Source organism: Cricetulus griseus (genome assembly GCF_003668045.3).
Source record: "Cricetulus griseus strain 17A/GY chromosome 1 unlocalized genomic scaffold, alternate assembly CriGri-PICRH-1.0 chr1_0, whole genome shotgun sequence".
In the NCBI taxonomy this organism is placed as follows: domain Eukaryota; kingdom Metazoa; phylum Chordata; class Mammalia; order Rodentia; family Cricetidae; genus Cricetulus; species Cricetulus griseus.
In genome coordinates, this window is record NW_023276806.1 from 184,609,265 (window position 1) to 184,629,397 (window position 20,133).

Genomic DNA, 20,133 nt, shown 5'->3' on the forward strand with positions numbered 1-20,133 from the left:
ATTTTTAATATTCTCCCAGCCGACCTGCCTACTCTGCATTTAAATATCCTTGGCTCACTTGGAGAGCAGCCATAGTGATTTTACAAAAGCTCAAGTAAATTCATATGACTCTCCAGTCCGATGATCCCAAAGCTTGCCCTTGTGCTTGGTATAAAATGCTAGTGCCCAGCCATTCCTCTAGGACCCACCTTCCTCTCTCCTTCACTTTGTGTGCCCTCCCTTGCTCTCCTCTACCTCGGGGCCTCGTTTTTCCCTGATCTTTGAATCTAAAGTAACTTTTCTTCCAACTTCCTGACACATTTTAATGTCAAGTCCTTTTAATCCTTCAGCCTCAGTGGAGTGCTCCTTTCATTTGCCCCGTTCATTTTCTACACCATCATACTCCTTCTTTGCAAAATTTAACTTAAATTGAAGAAAATTGCATTTTAAAAGTGTGCTCTCGCCGGGCTGTGGTGGCGCACGCCTTTAATCCCAGCACTCGGGAGGCAGAGGCAGGCGGATCTCGAGACCAGCCTGGTCTACAAGAGCTAGTTCCAGGATAGCCTCCAAAGCCACAGAGAAACCCTGTCTCAAACAACAACAACAACAACAACAACAACAACAACAACAACAACAACAACGTTCAAAAGAGTGCTCTCTCGGGCTTCTTGCTCATTCTCATCTTACTGCAGATGAGAAGATTGACATACAGTTGGGAAAAGCCCGTGGTGCCTTGCGGCCCCTCCTCTCCCTGTGTCTGGCTGTGGAGTGCACTTCTGGCTGTGTACGTTTTCTAGAGTTTCTCAAGAAACCAATTCAGTAAAGACTGCATCAAACACAGAGGCCACAGAAGCATCGGGAAGCACAGGGGAATGGTCCATTGGTAAGAATCTGGCATAGGCTGGAGCTCAATGGCTGTGGTGCAGGAAAGAGAAAAAAGAGCTCCTGCATGGTGGCCCCCATGGATGCAGAGCAGCGGTGTCCCTTCCCTGGCAGGAAGGAAGACCTAGGATCTGCCTCTTTTCAGCATGATTAGATACTGTACTCTGTAAACTATAAATGTATGCACACACACACACACACACATAATTTCACACATATAATGTGTGTGTGTGTGTGTGTGTGTGTGTGTGTGTGTGTGTGTGTGTTTCAATATGTGAGAAACTAAATGTGGATGCAATCCAGTGACTGTGGATAATTGTAAAAATTACCATTTTTATGTAACTTAGAGACTGTTTCTACAAGATAAATAAGTCCAACTCAAACTGGCCGACAATAAAATTTTTTTCTTTGTTTCTTTGGTTTCTTCAGGGTGTGTGTGTCTATGTGTGGTGTGTGGTATCTATGCATGCATGTGCTTTTCCTCATGCTATTAAATCAATATTACAGGAGGCCATTGTCTTGGACCTAGAGCTTCGATGAGGTCCAATTACAATGGAATCCTTCACTCTGCAGTTCCCTATCTCCAACATGTTCATCTGACCAGAGAAATCGGGATTAGAGCTGTCCAGCTGCTCAGCTGTGGTGATGTCACCCCATTAGCCTTAAGCATTTCACACACACAAATAACCTAAAGTAACCTGGCCAAGCCAGTCAGCTCCTTTTCCCTATTGTTCTATATCCGTGTACTTCCTTTAGCAGGAAACAATCCTGATCTTAGTAAAGATACTAAATTTAAACCAATCAGTCTGGTTTTAAATTTTTATTTGTCTATTTATTATGTTGGGCTCCAGAACTCCCCGTGTCTTGTCTTTCTATAAAACCAAACCCATCTCCTCCTCTCACTGGAACACTTGCTCTATTCTACAGATGAAGTGTGACTCAATTCCAGAATCAAAAATAAAGGCAACCGTGACTGCTAAGCTAAATGATTTTAATTGTGTGCTCGGACAGTTCACGTCAGTCCGGGTTTTTCTGGATCAGATATGAATTCATCCTGGACAAGTGACCCTGTGTACAGCCGAGTTTCTTTTTCTCTGCATTTGAGCTGTGCCAAGAGCTGTGAGAACTTCAAAATGAAGAGAGAAATTGCAGTTCATACAAGTAGTTTTACATCTGTTGTTGGACACTTGTGCTCCATAGTTACAAAACAGCTATAGAAGCTATGTCACCCTGATATGTTCAGAAGCCTGTAGAAACATATATATATATATATATATATGCATATATATATATATGTACATATTTCTTACACATCTTATTTCCAACCAAAAGCAAGAGCACAATTTCTTATACTAAACCGCATGCTTACTTGATCTAACCAATTTCTGCAACGAACAGCTTAGGCCCACAGCCACGCCCTGGGCATCATCTGGGAGCAAGCTTGATACTACCAGAGCAGTGAAACATCAGTGCCCATGTTGCCGTCTTAGTTACAAAGCCTGCTGGAGCCCTGTAAGAGATTTGGCTTCAGAAAAGGTGTGCTAAAGAGGACCAGGAAAGGAGCCCGTGTAGGACAACATACAACAGGAGAGGGGCAGTAAATGAAAAGTTAGCAAGGTTAAGCGGGCTGGAATGGCTTTGGATAAGCTGTGGTCGAGGCCACAGCCGCTTCTTTCCTGTTTCTTCGGCACAGCCACCATTTTTATAGCTTGGTAATAGAAAGGCAGCCTTCGCATCTGCCTGTGAGATGCATAGTCTAGGCTGAAAGTTCCGGAGCAACGATTCTCAACCTGTGAGCCACCACCCTGTTGGGAGCCCAACGACCCTTTCACAGGGGTCACCTAATACCATCAGAAAATACAGATGTTTGCATTAGGATTCATAACAGTAGTGAAATTACAGTTATGAAGCAGCAATGAAAATAATTTTATTGTTGGGAGTCAGCACAACAGGAGAAACTGTATTAAAGGGTCACAGCATGAGGAAGTCCGACAAACAGCTGTGAGGATTGGGAATGGAAAGTCAATTCACAAACCAGGTGGATTCAAATCTCTCTCTCTCTCTCTCTCTCTCTCTCTCTCTCTCTCTCTCTCTCTCTCTCTCTCTCTTTTCACAAAAGTGAAAGCCACTTAGTTAAGTTCTGAGGGGAGAGATCACAAAAAACACCCATAATAGGCTCTTAGGTTTGTCTTCTATGTGAAACACCCTACTGCTTCCCCAAATCACAAGAACATTTTGCCAGTTTGGGTACATAGTGGAAGAATTCAAAGAACTGAGTTCTACTGTCCCATATTAAGACAAAACAAAAGGCGGGGCATGGTGGCACCCACTTTTAATCCCAGCACTTGGGAGGCAGAGGCAGGCTGACCATTATGAGTTTGAGGCCAGCCTGGACTACATATCCAGTTCTGACCTGGCCAGGGCTGCACAATGAGATCCTGTCTCAAGAAACGAAAACCACAAATCTCCATCATTCTAATTGACTTCTTTAGCTGATGAATTTCAAAGCACCTATAGCTGCCAAATGACAGAATGAATGCTGAGCCCTGGTGTGTTTGCCTAGAATGCAAGGGCGGGCAAGGCTACACCCATTTCCATAAGAAATGAACTCCAATATAGTTTTACATTTTATGTTTAGTAATTAATCATCAACATCGGCATGTATGTTTTGAGTTTTATTTTTAACCTAGTCACAGGAAATTTAAAATAATTCCTAGATATCTAGTTTTTTTTGTGCAGAGTAGCACAGAATATGCAAGTATGAAAGTTTGTTTTTTTTGTTTTTTGGTCTCATAATACAACCCCAGCTGGCCTGAAATTCACATTGTAGACCAAGATGACCGACCTTGAATTCATTCAGCTCTACTTGCCTCTGCCTCCAAGTGCTGGCATCAAAGGTGAGCACCACCAGCCCTGACACTGACTTACATACTTTAAATATATGATACAGCATGATATATAGCTGATAGCACTAGATTATAAGCAGAAACTTGGCTTAGAATGTACATTTTAGGTGCACTTATCACAACCCATAAAAAGGAATTGTAGAAAGTGATATATATCAATTTGTTTTGCTGTAGTAATCATTTCACTATATACATAATATCATACATATATATGATATCCTTTGTACCACAACTGCATATAATAAAAATAAAATGATGAGACAACTAAACTGTTTTACTTATTTTATACAGTATAAATATCAAATAGCAATGTGATAATTTAAATATTATTTATAAGTATTATAATTTAAATATTATTATAAATGTGCACACACAAGTTTAGCTTTTTACCATTTGATAAAATATTGGGGTGTCAATATTAAACCACAAAGAGGAACATATTGCTTTTTAAGATATCCTAGAACCATGTGTATAAACATATTTGGAAACAGTACAAAGAGATGATTATGTTAGAAAAGCAGGCAAGGAAGGAGGGAGAAGGCCTACTATTGGGATTCAGTACTGTGAAAAAAGGCCTGTCTACTCACATTAGATTTTGTGTCCTTTAGCAAAGAGACCCTCTCACTAAGAACGATTGAATGAACGTTGATAAAGTAAAAGAGTAGCTCAAGATGGAAAAAGAAATTGTAGCAGCCATTTCCCTTGGGAGCCAGAGAGAGCAGTGAGAATACCAAGGACTCAGTCAGCCAGGACTGACTCCGGATTGAGTCATTATCAATGGCCTAGAGACAAGATGCTCAATTTGCCTCATCTGTATAATGGACATAATGTGATTTACCACACTGTTAAATTTAACCCTGGAAATCAAGTACTTTGCATAGAGCCAGGTACAGCAAGACATAAAGAGTCAGCTGCTGTAATTAACACTTCCCTTCTTTCCCTCTCACATGGAATAAGAACCTCTACATCCCAAGATGCTGTGGACAAAGATGTTCTCCAGTCAGTATTACTTCTTTCTCAATTTTCTGTCATATTGATTTTGGATAATGCTGTGGTACCCTGATGGGCCACAGTGAAAAAGAACCTTATCCAAATACATGCTTATAGAATATTACTGTTATTGGCTCTGGCATCCATTAGCTAAACAGGAAAGATTTTTGTTCTTGTTGGGAAAAAACAAAAGAGACCAAGGTCTTGCATCATAAATGATTCTGCCCTTGTAGATAAGACCTTTGGGCTTTGCTATCAGTTCTCATTAAAGGCAAAATTATTTTTATGAAACTATGGAATGTAAATGTATGTTATGCTATAACCTCACATCAATATTCTCATGGAGAAGGTAGCCTAACAAAGAAAAGAATGCTTACCTTGTGTTTCCTTCTCTCACATAAGTGAAAAGATAAAGTGCGTACTAGTCTTGGAGAAGTAATGCTGTTGGTTGACATGCTTCCCTTACTTTCAATGGGAAGAAGTGTGTCCTCATGGCAGCTTTGTATTTACAGCAAAACATGATGTAAGATGAGCCAAAAAGCAATCCATGGTATAAGATGAGCCAAGATGCCCAGTGGCAAGCTAGGGAGCCAAGCTTAATTTGTGAGTTAATTTCATTTTTAGCAGTAGGTTTCTGAGTCATTGTACCTGCTAGAGACAGGAATGCAATGACCTTCAATAATCAATGATAGCATAAGGCCTTTTCTCGGCCATGATCCCAGCAAGAAATAAATGACACCCCCCAGGGGTAACAAGTTACTGTAAACACTGTGTAATGAGTAAATAGGCATCGGTTGAACTATTCTGTCCACTCTTCTGTGTGAACAGTCTGTGTTAAACTCTGAACAGAGAAGAGTATAGGTGGAGGGAAGAAAGAAGGACTAAGAAATACATGGAAAGGAGCCAAGGAGAAATAACAAGGGAAGACAGGGCTTTCTCCCTTCTCCACTAAGACGCGCTCTCCCACCCACTCCAGGGCTGGCAACAGGAGGAAGTGCCAGCAGGACCAAACGTGAAGGCACAACTCTAGAGCACAGGGTGCTCAGAGTGTCTTCTCTCAAGTTTTTGTCCTTTGCTGGAGGAAGGTAACCATCATCAACCAAAGCTCGATACCTATCTTGGGGCCCAGAGCAAGGTGAAAAAAAAAAAATGAATGGAAAAATGCTGGCTAGTGGACACTTCGGGGAGGGCCTAGGCCCCGCCCCCGATGATATGACAGACTTTGGAGATCCCCATGGAGGGCCTCACCCTCCCTGGGGAACGGAGGGGGGATAGGGGATTGGGAGGATTGGGAGGGTTAGGGGGGGAAGGGGAGGGAGAGGGAGCTGGGATTGACATGTGAAGCAAGCTTGCTTCTAATTTAAATTTTAAAAAAGTGATAGTTAGATGCCCTGAAGTAAAAAGCATTCCTTTTCCTTCTATAATTTACTCTCTCTCTCTCCTTCCCTCCCTCCTTTGCTCCCTCCCTCCGTCCCTTCCCCCCTCTCTCTCTCCACACACACACCTACCTTTATTTTTGGAGGGTTTTTGTTGTTGTTTTGTTTACTCTGAGACAAGGTTTCATTACATAGCTCTGGTTGACCTGCAACTCACAGAGATTCATCTGCATGCCTCTGCCTCCCAAGTGCTGGAATTAAAGGAGTGCTCCAGAATGCCTGCCCATCCCCCTTGCTTTTAAATAGTCCTTTTTAGTAATCATTCTACATAAAGGAAAAATCACAATTTTAAGTTATTAATAAAATCTTATTTATCTTAACATTCAGCCACGCCAGCTTTAAATGCATTACAAGGCTGCTTTGCATCTTTGCAGAGGCTCCAAAATTATCTCAGCACATCTCACAGATTGTGGTAGATTGCGTTTTCTTCATACAGGAAGAGTGGGAATACCAACTCAACTGTCTTGTTTCACTTCTTTACATGTGTGTGTCATAACACCACTTTACCTGGGCTTGCTGGCCAAGTGCATACCTGAAAGGAAAAGAAACTGCCCTTGCCCTTGGCTTCCCTCTCCTTTTGTGGTTGTATTTTTAAAGGAAGTGGCTGGTTAGTAAAGGAAACTAAGTGAGTAGGGAAAGGTATGCTTCAGTGGCTGTGAGTGTTTCTCGGAATACTGCTGCTTCTTTTATAGACTTCAAGAAATTTTGGTTGAAATGGAAATTAAGCAAAGCTTAATGAGCTATAGTTGTAGTAGAATTACCTTGAATTTGTTGTGAATCTTCTTTTTATTTTTGATATTGTGGAAAAATATATTTTATATGACATCATTTTAAAATACATATTAATCTTTTTCGAGAATTTCATTCATGCATATTATTTTCCCCTTTGCGATTCAACTCCTTCAATGACCCCCACGCCCTCTCAACTCCATGACTAATCATTAATTAAGTACACATACTTATGTAGGCATATGCATATATATAAAGACAACCTGCTGAGTCTACTTAATGTTGTTCATGTGTATGTGTTTAGGAATGGCCACTTGGGACTGGATGACAGACATATCAGGGGCCTTATCTCTGGAGAAGACTGATTGTCTGTCTCTTAGCAACCATTAATTGCTGTAGCTCTTCCTCTGGGGGATGTGAGATTTGTGAGATTTCCCCTTTCCATGATGGAATGTCAACAGGTGTTGTCATTGTACAGCTTTTGTTCAGATGACCACACTGTAAGATTTCATAAGTATAGCTCCCTGTCATATACAGAAGACACCATCTCTCAGCACACTTTCTGGGCCTCGAACTCTTGCAATCTTTCCATCCCTTTTCCGGGATGTTTCTTGAGGTTGTGTTGTAGATATTGAGTGAATAGCCATAATTGCTTTGAGTCTTTTTAAATTCCAATGCATTGTGCATGGGTGCTCAGAAATTCCATAATTCTAATAATCTATTAGAATATCCTATTGTTATGGGAGTCTATCCAAATGGGTTGAACAGAAATGACAGACTCATGCATACAGGGAACTCTTTTATGTACATATTTGTTCTATTTTCCCATCTGATTTCATTTATAAACTGTGCACTCAAATACAAAACTAACAATTTTATTTTTTTATGTATGAACGCTCTGTCTGTCTGTATACCTGCATGCAAGAAAAGGGCATCAGATCCTATTATAGATGGTTGTGAGCCACCATGTGGTTGCTGAGAAGTGAACTCAGGACTTCTGGAAGAGCAGCGAGTGCTCTTAACTACTGAGCCATCTCTCCAGCCCCAAAATTAATAATAATTTCAAGACAGTGGTAGTAGAACATTAAACTAATAGCAGGAGTGTCCCAACATGAACCCATTCATAGCACAGCTCTGCTGTCACCCACAATCCTCCCTCCTGGCTTCCATCTCCTGAAGACAATCCCATTAGCACTCCCCAAACTAATGGCGAGGGAATCAGGAACACATCCACAGAGATCAGTCTCCTGGATTACCCTGCAGGGGAGGGAGAGGCAGACAATGAGTACTGAGAGGCAAACCAAAGTTCCAGCTAAGGGCCTAAGTCTCCTTCCAGCAAACTCTATTCCTTAGGAACTCAGTGGGATAAGAAAAGACAGACAGGCAACAAGAGCAGTCTCTGATTTTTGTAGGGCCAATACTTAAGCAAATTTGTGGATTCTTTTCCCTCAAAAAATATAATTTATAAAGCAAATGACAAATATATGGTAAGTAGGTACAAAGCTGGCTATGAATTTAAAATGAACAAAACTACAACAAAATTCCCTCGGTCTCTTGTGGTGATATATTGTTTATGATCTAATAAAGCATGACTAAAGATCAGAATGCAAAACTAGCCACAGCCATAGAGGCCAGGCAGTGCTGGTACACACCTTTAATCCTAGCACCCACACTAATTAGCCATAGAGGCTGGGCAGCGGTAGTGTATATCTTTAATCCCAGCATTAGAGAGGTATATAAGACAGGAGCTCAGGCTCTCGTGTGGCATTCAGTTTCCAGTCACGGTGAGGACAGGATCACCCTTTAAGTCTGAGATATAGGTGAGAGCTAGTGGCTGGCTGTTTTGTTTTTCTGATCTTCAGCTTTAACCCCAATATCTGTCTCTGGTTTTTTATTGCTTGTGCTACAATCTCTTTCTTGTGAAGAGACTCCAGTCACGTGTGGCTTCCCCTCCCCATCCACAATAATCTAGGGCTCCAGTAATGTACATCACATACAGAGGCTGAGGAATTAGGAGCCCTGAAGTTTACAGCATTTTCATTTAATAATACATTCCTATGCTGTACTGGCTGTTTGTGTGTCAACTTGACACAAGCTAGATTCATCAGAGAGGAAGGAGCCTCAGTTGAGGTAATGCCTCCATGAGACCCCGTTGTAGGGCATTTTCTCATTTATTGATCAATGCTGGAGGGCCCAGCCCATGGTGGGTGGTGCCATCTCTGGGCTGGTGGTCCTGGGTTCTATAAGTAAGCAGGCTGAGCAAGCCAGAAGAAGCAAGTCAGTAAGCAGCAAGCCTCCATGGTCTCTGCATCAGCTCTTGCCTCCAGGATTCTGCCCTGCTTGAGTTCCTGTCCTGACTTCCTTCAATGATGAACAGTGCTGTGGAAATGTAAACCTAATAAACCCTTTCCTCCATGACTTGCTTTTTGGTCATGGTGTTTTGTTGCAGCAATAGAAATTCTAAGACCTATGCACAGACATATACAGACACAAATACACACACAAAGCAAGCAAATAAATAGTTAAATGAATAGATAAATAAATACAATTTAACATTATTTTTGAAAGCTAGTACTTAAAAGCATACATTCAAGTCTGAACCTGAGTCTAAGAGACTGGTCAAGTAATTCATTCTCTCCATGCCCAGTTTCCTCATCTATACAGCAGAGGTGCATACATAATCTCATGTACTTCATGCCATTCTATGACACGCTGAGTCCTTTACATTATCTGTGGAGCTTGCCTCATATTGTGTAAGTGGTAAATAAGTTAATGCATATGAACCATTTAGTATAACTCTTGGTATGCAATTATTGCTCCAAGTGAGAAATTATTACAAAAATGGCTGCAGACATGATGTTCATCTGGGCAATCTTTAAGCTACCCAATTAAAATTGCCATAATGGATGAAAATGCTAATAATACATTTGTTCTTATTATATTTAATTTGTAAAACATCATTTTGAATTAATGGATAATTTCACATTTAATCTCTAGCTAGCCAAGGATCAGTATTGGGAAGTTTTTGTAAGCAAAGCATTCCTTTAGCTTCTTTCACCAGAAAACAGATCCTCTTTAACTTTTTTGCCACTGCGGAGAAGCTGACCAGCACCAGGCAATGTAAACAGAGTTGTTTTTCTGTAACCTGCCAGTACAAGAAAGCTCTGTTGATTCAGATACTAGAATAAGAAAATCAAGCAAACAGCCAGGAGGAAAACAAAATAACTTCAGATCAGATTCAAATTTGGTTAAATTATAGTTCAGAAAAGGCTGCAGACTTGGTCATTGGTCTTGCTTGATTCTAGAAAACAAATTGAAACCCAAGCGGGGTTGTCTCTTCCTCCCTCTGAGCAAGCACATTGCTGCCCTTATCTGCAGAAGAAGCCTGAGGGAAAGGATACTGTGCCTAAGTCCCAGAGAGTCAAGTGTGAGTGTGTGTGAGTGTGCGAGTGTGTGTGAGTGTGCGAGTGTGTGTGTGTGTGTGTGTGTGTGTGTGTGTACACGCGTGCGCACACAGGCCTGTATAGCTGAAGATTCAGAGGTCAGTGAGGAGTACTCTACTACCATTCAGCAGCAGGTAGAATGATCCATCTGCCAGAGAAACAGCCCTAAATTAATCACATTCACGTATTTGAAGTGCTCTTACCCGTATCTGTAAGAGAAATTTCACACTTAATTAATCAGCTGGAGTTCTGTAACGCTAGTTATAAACAGAAAGTATCTGGCACTAGTACACACTCAATAAATGTTTGTTGAATGAATTAGGAAGTGCTATAATTTAAAATGCTTGACAAAATTCCACTTCTGAGGCCGTTAAAAGTCAAAACAATGGCCAAACAACCTTGTTACTAGGGAGACACAATTTTCATGGAGAGGGAGTTGAATAATAACAAGAACCACAGCCTAGTAACAAAAGCTCTTTTGGTAGAACCCACAATTGTATGACTGCCCCGCATGGATGGTTGGTTTAATATCCCTATCTGTTAGAAAGGTGGAAAGGCATGTAGACAAGGCTGCATTAAAGTCTTCCTTAGAACATACCTCAGTGAAATGAAGCACAGAGGGTTCCTGGGTTTCATGAGGGCTGTGAAGGGGCAGAACCTTTGCACTGTGTATATGCACAGAACATTGGATCCCTAAGGGGCAGATGAAGGTTGTATAAGCCTTAATTGATATGCTGGAGACCTGGAAAACCAGCCAGGGAATCTCCTTGAGTCAAGACATTTGGGGAATGCTGGCTCCAGTTTTTGAAGAGGTTGGGAAAGGAAAGGATTTTTTCCTTGTGCCTGTTAGCACAGGCTTCTGCCATCTGTCTCTCTTCAACCTTTGTCCCAATATTTTGCAATTATTTGCCAGCATTTTTTTCTTTTTTTTTAGTAGCTTTGTATACTGTGTAACTTATCCAGGCAGGATGTGAAATTCAGTGGCTTTTGGTATATTTGCAAGGTAAATTTCATCACCATCTAATATGAGCATGTTTCTAGCATCCATAGAAGGAGTCCATGTTAATAGTCACTTCCTGCTTCCCTTCTCCCCTAGGGACAAAAATGTCTAATCCAGACATTTCACATAAAGGGAATGATGCAATGTGTGGTGTTTTGTGACTGGCTTCTTTTACTTCATATTTTTAAGAACTATCTTTCTCTTATCACTGTTGTGAAGTAGGCTATTTGTTTAACTCTGCAAAGATGTGTTGCCTTTGCTTCTGTTGCAGAGTGTTTGTTTAACTATATAAAGATGCATTGCTTTTGCTTATGCTTCATTTGTTTAACTAAGTAAAGATATGTAGCTGTTTCACCTTGCCTGCCTAAGGCACCTGACTGATCTATTAAAAAGGTGAGTGGCCAATAGCTTAGACAAAGGAGGCATGAGTGGAGCTGGTGGGCAGAGAGAAAAGGGGAACCAGCCAGCTAGTCAGACAGACAGATGCAAAGGAAGTAGGAAAGCAGGATGGACAGTACATAGATGAGGCAAATGAGCCTTGGGGAAACACACAGATAAATAGAAATGGGTTAATTTAAATTTTTAAAAAAGCTATCTAAGAAACAAGCTAAGGCCAAGCATTCGTAAAGAATAGTAAGCCTCCATGTCTTTATTTGGGAGCTTGCTGGTAGCCCAAAGAGAAAGCCTGTTACACATCACATGTAGGTTAATTCTTTTAACTTCTGGATAATATTCCACTATGCAGTAACACTTCACCCTTTTGCAGTTAATAAGTGTTTGGGTTGTTTCCACCTTGCAGTTATTGCAGATGATGGCATACAGGATTTTATGTGGATGTGTACAGTAACTCTGAACCTAACATTTTTTTCTCCACTTAAAAAGGTGCTATAAAGTTTACCTTTTCAAATTGTACAGTTCTTGCCGGGCGTTGGTGGCACACGCCTTTAATCCTAGCACTCAGGAGGCAGAGGCAGGCGGATCTCTGTGAGTTCGAGGCCAGCCTGGTCTCCAGAGCAAGTGCCAGGATGGGCTCCAAAGCTACACAGAGAAACCCTGTCTCGAAAAACCAACCAACCAAACAAACAAACAAAAAACAAAATCAAATTGTACATTTTTACCAAGTTTTGATATACCCATGAGGCAATGCAACCATTATCATCATGTAACTCCAAATTTTAGCACTTTCCCTGAGCCTATGTCCAGTAGTTTAGAACTAGTCAGCACTTGCCCAGGAAGGCAACAGTCCCCTGCTCCTCTGTGCTTCATGAAAGTGATTTAAATGTCTGTCCTTTGTATTCCAGTTTAAAAAAAAAAACTGTGTACTTGAAAAGGAAACATTGATTCTTTAAAAATGATTGGCTTATAGATATATAATCCAGATACCATAGCATTTGCCCTTTTGTAGTGTTTGGTTTGTGGCTTTTAGCATTTGCACAAAGTTGTGTAACCATTATCATGGTCTAATCATAGACCCAGTTTACTGTGCCCAGAATAAACTCTTTACCCATTAGCATTCGCTCTAATTCCTTCTTCCCCAACCTCTGGCAGCTACTAGTCTACTTTCAGCCTCAGTGGGTTTGTCTACTCTGAATTAAGCTTGACTTTTTAGGAGTAAAAGAGGATTGAGTATGAAAGTCATCAGATTTCTAAAACAAATTTACACTGCTGCAGTTCAATATAGTTAAGACAAATCTTCATGAATGTTCTGCAAAATTTGGATTTATAAGAACGATTTTTATGTAATTATGTAACAAACACAAACTAGCTTCTCCCCATTGCCACTGAGTAATTGATCATTTAATATTGGGTAAGAACCAGTGGATCAAAGGTTATGACAGACACTAACTGTACATTTCAAGATATTCATTAGAAAAGCAAAGGAGGGAGGGAAGGAGAGAGGAAGGGAGGGAGGGAAGGAGGGAGGGAGGGAGGGAGGAAGGGAGGGAGGGAGGAATTATATAGTGAGAAGTGCACAGATTTTAATTTTGTCATTTTTGATTAAAACAAAATGCCACGGGCTGTACCTTGGATGAGATAAAGAACAGCCTGTCAGAGCAGGAAGGCTCCCCAGCCACTGGAACTGGAGTTACAGGTAGTTGTGAGTCACCTGTGATGGGGGCTTGGATCTGAATTCAGGTCCTTTCCAGAAGTAGTTTGAGCCATCCCTCAAGCCCTGTGGGCATATGATTGCAAGCTTATGGCTGTTCTGCCCATTTTCTTAATTTTGGTGAAGTTCAGTTTCCACGCTCCTTCCCCTTTAGTTAGTGTTGTCTGTGATTGCCTTCAAATACCTGACCACCAAAGCTGCAAAGACATCATCCTATGATTGCTTTCAGGAGGAGGTTTTAACTTTCTATCCAGGTCCATCTATGGTCCTTCTCCATTGTAAACAGTATGAGATCTGAGCAGAGGACTATTGGTTTTCTCCATTTAAATGTTGAGTTGTTTCAGCTCTATCTGGTGAAAAGATTTTGTTCTAGTTTCATTTCAGTAAATTATGTCAAGACACAGGAAACTTTTGGAATATTACAAAGGGAAATTGGAGTAAAATGAGTACTTGACTCATGCTTGAGTTATTCTTGTTACTAAGACAGCAAATGACCATTAAGCCTTTTTTAAACCAGCCATTACACATAGGAATTTCTGACAGGAAGATCCATTTTCTGAATGAACAAAACTATTTGATAAAAAAAAAAAAGAGTGCTCTATCTAGTGTATAAATTGGTTTTAAACTTGCAGCATTTTTCTGTTTGACTAAAGCCCTTTAAAGTCAATAAAGATATGTTTAAAGAGACAGGAGCTGGCTGGAAACCTCTAGGGGACCTTTGGATTATGCAAAGATCAAGCCCAATTTCTTTTAGATTGACGACTTTAAAAAGCTTCAGAGAATTAAAGGACGAATGCTGATGCACACTGGGCAGGACAGGCTCTGCCCAAGGCTCTCAGAGGGAGAACCGCATATTCTTTTGGTGAGATGTTTACATTCTGGGTAGGCAGGAAGTTGGAAGGAGGCTTGAGCAGGAGGAAGGGATGGGGTCAAAGATGGACAGATGGGCGGCATTTTTTTAACCCATGAAGGAATGAAGACAAAGATCAGAACACTCTTGGAAAGCTATGGCTATGAATTCTCTTTTTTTTTTTTTTTTTCTGTCTGAGTTTCTATTTCATGGAACCCAAGACTTCAGTAAAAGTACAGCCAGAACGTCCTTCACTAATTAAGAGGGACCTCGAACCATACATCTGTAGTGAAGTGGAAGGGATGAAACTGGTGGCCTTCAAATACAGCCTTCAAATGCTTAAATAATAAATGGAAAAACTGCAAGCAAAATGCATGGCAGAGTACATCAACATGTTTAGATTAAACAGTACGATCTGGCTCATGGGAAGCGTTATGTGTTTGTTAGGATTTCTGTTTTCAAGAAGGTTGGGATCAAAGTCATGATTTGACTCTATTAAAAATCAACTTGAGCCAGGCGTTGGTGGCACACGCCTTTAATCCCAGCACTCGGGAGGCAGAGGCAGGTGGATCTCTGTGTGTTCGAGACCAGCCTGGTCTCCAGAGCGAGTGCCAGGATAGGCTCCAAAGCTACACAGAGAAACCCTGTCTCGAAAAACCAGGAAAAAAAATCAACTTAAAGCATGAAAGCTAAAAAAAATGCAGCATCAGCTTCATAGCAAGAAAGCTGTGTGAGTGAGGGGCAAGCGGTATTGTCAGACTTCTAAAGACATCACTTCAGGGTTCCTCAATGTTCACCCAAACACACGGAAGAATTTGTTCAAATGAAGATTCTGGTCTGTTAAATGAGGTGGGCCCAAGTCTCTCTCTCTCTCTCTCTCTCTCTCTCTCTCTCTCTCTCTCTCTCTCTCTCTCTCATTTTTTGAGACATCCATCCATTTGGCTAGGCAGACTGACCAAAGAACTTCAGGGATTCACTGTCCTTATCCCCAGCCCTGTTACTGGCACCCATCAACACATCCAGCTTTTCACCAGGGTTCTGGGGATCCAAACTGAGGTCCTCGTGCATGTACACTGAATGCTTTACCAATGGGGTTGGCTCCCCTACCTGTGCTGTTAAGCAGACCAGAGCAGTAGTTCTCAAAACCTTGTCTCTCAACAAGCATCATTGCATCCCACTTGGAACATGTTAGAGTGTGAATTCTGACTCCACTCCAGAAGTACTGTATCAGAAACCCCATGAGGAATGGGGAAGGCTTAGAGATCTGTGGCTTGGGCCCTTCGGGTCATTCTGATGTAATATGAGAGCCACTGCTCAAGATCTGTAATGTCAAAAGCCATAGTGACAGGTGCCATTTATTTATTTATTTATTTATTTATTTATTTGTTTATTTATTTATTGGTTTTTCAAGACAGGGTTTCTCTGTATTGTTCTGGAACTCACTCTGTAGACCAGGCAAGCCTTGAACTCACAGAGATCTGACTGCCTCTGCCTCCTGAGTGCTGGGTTATTTTTAACTTGTGTAAGTTAGCAAATACAGAAAAATCCATTTCTTTGATCACACTAATCACATTTTTCATTAACTTTTATTGACTCTCTGTGGGTTTCACATCCTGCACCCAGATCCCACTTGTATCCCCGTCTCCTCACCTCCACCCTCTGCCCATGCAACCTCCCCACCAAAACAAAATTTAAAAGTAATCCCCCTGAAAGGGGGAGAATCTCGTCGTTGTGGATGCTGTAGTGTAGTCCATTGAGTCGCAAAGTTTACCCTTTAGTCCACTCATCTTTACTTGCAAGTGTTCATTAGTCTGGTTCAAGGCCTCTGGTTTCTGCTAAGCCACTCACTGATGGTAGACCCTCACCAAGGCTCTTCGTAGATATCCTGTTGTCCTCTGTCATGGAGATCCCACGGTTTTAGATATGCAGGTTTGTCCCTTTCACATGCTCCAACATAGATGGATGTTGGGGTGGGACAAATCACAGCGCTGGTTATGGGCCTGGGTGGTAGCTGGGTTGGTCAGACTGCCAGCCAGCTTTCCCTCATGGCTATTCCCTAGGCGAGCTCTCCAGCACTGCCTAGGCTAGCTCACTCAATGAAGCCTTCAGCAAGGAGCAGAGCCAGTTCTCCTCCTGCTCTCCGGTCCTCAGAAGCCAGCCCCCCTCCCTCACCCATATCAGCAGGCCAGCTCTACTGTTTTTCCCAGGTGAGGTGCAGTGCCCTCTCTCCCCACTGCTGCAGGGGATATACAGCGGTGGGGGTGGGGGAGGACACAGGGTCAGCTTTCCTGCTCTCTTGCCCTCAGAACTGGCTCACCTGTGCCCTGATAACAGGGTCAGCTCTAGTGTGATGTGCAGGAGGGATACAGGACCTGTGCGCTGCAGCCAGTGAGGGGCAGGGCTAGTTCTCCCACTTTTGTAACCCCAGGACTAGCTCTCTCACCTGCCACAGTGAGTGAGTGAGATGGGGAGAGCATCTTTCTCTCACCCGTGTCACCACATGACAGATGGGGGTGGGGCAGCATCAGCTCTCCTCCTCTCAGGCCCTCAAAGTAGGCTTTCCTGTGTCCCTGACCATGGGGTCAGCTCTAGTGTGCTGCCTTGGTGAGTTGCACACCCATGGTGAGGGGTGGGACAATCTTTCCCTAGTGTGTGTGTGCAGTCAGCTCTCCCCTGAGAGGTGGGGCCAGTTCTCCTGCCCCAATATTCATGGATGGGCAGAGACATCCTACCCAGGGCCAGTGAAGGGTGGGGCAGCCCTCAAATTTCACACCTGTGGTTCTTGTGACTCACTGTGCTAACACCAACTACAGACATTATCACAGACCCCAGGTGCAGTAGAACAATGGAACCAGACATGGCCTTTGGCAACAGACGTAGCCAAGACAACAACATGGCCCAGTGGCAGCATAGGCCACCAAGATTAGTATGGCCCCCAATGGCAGCATGGCCCTTGGACACCAACAAGGTCTCAGGTGGCTGACCAGACCCTGGACACCCACAGAGCCAACAGTGTTAATAGGAGCCATGGACATGAGTTCAGACCGTAGCTGCCATACAGCCACAGACCTAGACATGGCCCTAGTCAGTGGCCAGGGCCTGGGTATTGTCAAGGGCCCAGGTGACAGTATAGACTATCAATATCAGCATGGCCCCCACAGAGGCATGGCCCTTGGACACAGAAGTGGTTTTTCAAGTGGCTGACCACCTGAAAGGCTCCCCACCTCTCAGGGGAGAGCTGACTGCACACACACACTAGGGAAAGATTGTCCCACCCCTCACCATGGGTGTGCAACTCACCAAGGCAGCACACTAGAGCTGACCCCATGGCTATTAGCATGGCTCTTGGTTGTAACAGGAGCCACAGACATCAGCTGTATAGGGCCACAGATCCAGACATGGCCTTCAGCAGCAGCCCTGGCCTAGATGACACCATGGCCCTGGTGAGAACACAGGCCACTCCAAACATCATGGCCCTGGCAGAGGCACTGCCGTCAGACACCCACCTGACCACAGATCACACAAGGCCTTGGAAATAAGATGGCCTTCCATCCCATTTGTCCAACCTCAGTTCTCACACTTATCCCTTCATATCTGTCACCAGCTCTCCCTTCTACCCTCAAAAGCGTTCCTTTCAGATGACAAATGAGATGGCTATAATACCTGTGGAGATTGCTGCTTATTATCAACCTGAAGGAATGTAGAATCAGCTGTGTGATGGGACTCTGGGCATGCCTGAGAGGTATCTTCTGGATTACATTACTTGAGATGGAAAAGACCCACCTCTATGGCTATAGCATCACATTCATGTGCTCGGTCCTGGACTATATGAAAACAAAGAAAGAGAGCTGCACAGCGTTTGGACTGTAGACCAAAGTGATCAGCTGTTTTATTATTATTATTATTATTATTATTATTATTATTTTATTCTGTCATACAATGCATTCCAACTGCAGCCTTCATTCCCTCTGTTACTCCCAGCACCCCACCACCTCCCCTTTCCTCTAGATCTACTGCTTCTCTATTTCCTTTCAGAAAAGAGCAGGCCTCCCAGTGGCAGCAACTGAACATGGCATCAAGAGATGCAATAAGACTAGGCACAAACCCTCACATCAAGGCTGGACAAGGCAACCTAGCAGGAGGAGAAGAGTCCCAAGAGCAGGCAAGAGAGTCAGAGATATCTGTCCCCCACTCCCACTGTTAGGAGTCCCACAAGAACCCCAAGCTACAGAACCACAGTGTGTATGCAGAGGGCCTGGTGTAGACACATGCAGGTTCTGTGATTGCTGCCTCTGTCTCTGTGATTCCCCATGAGCCCCGCTTGGTTGACCCTGTGGGCTGTGTTCTCCTAGTGTCCTAGACCCCTCTGGCTCCTACAATCCTTCTTCCCCCTCTTTAACAGAATTCCCTGGGCTCCACCTAATGTTTGGCTCTGGTTCTTTGCATCTGCTCTCATAGATTGCTGGCTTAAGCATCTCAGATGTCAATTGGGCTAGGCACCAATCTATGAGTATAGCAGAATATCATTAGCAATCATGTCATTGATTTTTTTTTGTTGTGTGTGTGAGAGTCCTGTTTGGTTCTACTATAGGTCTCTGAGTCATCCAGCTTCCAGATCCTGGTCATCTGGGCAGTCTCAGACATGGGCTCTGTTCCATAGCTTGGGCCTCAGATTAGACAAGTCATTGTTTGAGTACTCCCACAAGCTCTGAGTCACCATTGCCCAAGTGCATCTTGGAGGCAGGACAGATTGTGGATCATAGATTTTGTGGCTGTGTTGGTGTCCCAGTCCCACCATTGGGAGCCTAGCCAGGTTACAGAAGATGACTGGTTCATGCTCCATATCCTCATTACTAGGAGTCCTTGCTAGGGTCAACTTCATAGGTTCCAAGAAGTTTCCACTGCAGTATGTTACCATATTACCCCTAAATGCCCACCTACTTCAGTTGTCTCTCCCTCCACAGCCTGATCCCTCCTGTTTCTGTCCCCACCTACTCCCAGTCTATCCGCAAAAGTCTATTCTATTTCCCCTTCCCAGGGAGATCCATGCATACCCTCTAGACCACTCTTCTTTATCTAACTTCTCTGGGTCTCTGTTGTAGTGTTTAACAGATAATATCCACTTATAAATGAATACATCTCATGTTTGTCTTTCTGGGTCTGGGTTGTCTCATTTAGGATGATTTTTTTTTTTTAGTTCCATCCATTTGCCTTAAAATTTCAGGATGTCATTTTTTTTCTAGTAGCTGAGCAATACTCCATTGTAAAAATATACCACTTTTCTCTCCCCATTCTTCTGTTGAGAGACATCTAACTTGTTTCCAGTTTCTGACTATGATGAATAAAGTTGCTATGAACATAGTTAAGCAAGGGTCCTTGTGCCTTTTGGGTATATGCCCAAGAGTAGTATAGCTGGATCTTGAGGCAAATCAATTCCCAATTTTCTGAAGAACCACCATATTGATTTCCACAGTGGCTGTACAAGTTTGCACTCCCACCAGCAATGGAGGAGTATTTTCCTTTCTCCACATCCTCATCAGCATGAGCTGTCATCTGTGTTGTTGATCTTAACCATTCTGATGGGTGTAAAATGGAATCTCAAAGTCATTATTATTTGCATTTCCCTGATGACTAAAGATGTTGAACATTCCCTTAAATGTTTCTCAGCCATTTGAGATTTCTCTTTTAAGAATTCTCTGTTTAAGCCTGGCGTTGGTGGCACACACCTTTAATCCCAGAACTCGGGAGGCAGAGGCAGGTGGATCTCTGTGAGTTCGAGACCAGCCTGGTCTACAAGAGCTAGTTCCAGGA